Raw genomic sequence first — 1315 nt, 5'->3', positions numbered from 1 at the left:
AATTAGTCCCAAAGTTGTGGGATTTTCCCATTTCATCTAAAATGGTGTTACTTGTATTGTATCCATGGTTGCTTGCATTGTGGCATTCTACTTTTCATATATGCAACATCCCCCTCCTCTCTACATGGGCCTTGAGTGCCCTCCTCCATCTCTATTCCTTCACTCTTTGAAGCACAAGAAGAAGTTAAAATTCTCCATACCTCTACTTCTTGGCTACTACTTTATATGTTTCTATCTTCTTAATTGTTCTCAAGCGTCTTGATTGCCAACTTGATGTTGTCAATTATAGGTGACCTCCACGATAACTTGAGTTTTTATTTCCACTTGAATTTTTTAGCTTCACTTTCTCAAGGTCTCATCGACAACCTCATCCTTCTCTTCAAGCAAACGTGGAGATCGATCTAAGTGTTAGGAGGCTTGAGTGGATCATAAAATAGACTCCCAATGGCTCTTCAAGATCTCATGTCAGCAAGATCTTTCTTAGCAAGGGCACCAAAAACTTAAGAATCTTATGCAACATCCCTCATTTTGACATGGCAGAGGACTACAATTCGTGTAGCTATGAGAGTTTAGCATTAAGGTCAAATGGAGACAATGTCGGTCCTTACTTTCAAGATAAGCGACAATCAAAAACCTTGCATCTAGCACATTGAAAGACGGAAAATTGATCAACTTGCATCTTTCCTATAATGAAAGTGCTTTTTTAAGGGGTTTTATATTTCCATAAATTTTGGGCGACTTTGTCTAGCTTAGCAGATCAATGTACATTGGATGATGACTAGTGATATGACTCATGCTAACACCACCTAAGGCAATTGAACAGTGAGAATGAGTCCCACTTAGTATCAAGAGTTTTAGCATTACATTAAACCACTATGACACACGACAATAATATGATGTATTTATGTTAACTGGTTATTGGAGAAAATGCTCAAGAAATTGAGAAACTTCAGGATTGCTCATTCCTTGCAGGTGCCAATATCCTTTGGACTTCTTAGTTCTTCTATACATTGTCAAAATCTTATACAAGCAACAAAATAGCGAGGTTCCACTAAGGGTCAGTGAGACTCACCTCTAAAGCTCTTCAAGGTCAAATTGCACACTTTGTATCCACTTGTCAGCTTACGCTTTGAATAGCTTTTACCTTTTGAACTTTTAGATGGAGATACTTCCACGTGGTCCCAATAACCGCTTTTGTTATGTACGTGGATTTGTAGCTTGTGAGCCACAGGCCCCAAATAGATGAAAAGCACATGGTAGAGTGGAAGGGCGTCAACCTCTTATTAGATTTTGGCCAGCTCCTAAGAACGTATAC

The sequence above is a fragment of the Adiantum capillus-veneris genome, chromosome 19, assembly GCF_014529385.1.
Source record: "Adiantum capillus-veneris isolate H3 chromosome 19, ASM1452938v2, whole genome shotgun sequence".
NCBI lineage: Eukaryota > Viridiplantae > Streptophyta > Polypodiopsida > Polypodiales > Pteridaceae > Adiantum > Adiantum capillus-veneris.
Note: the sequence above shows the minus strand (reverse complement) of the source record.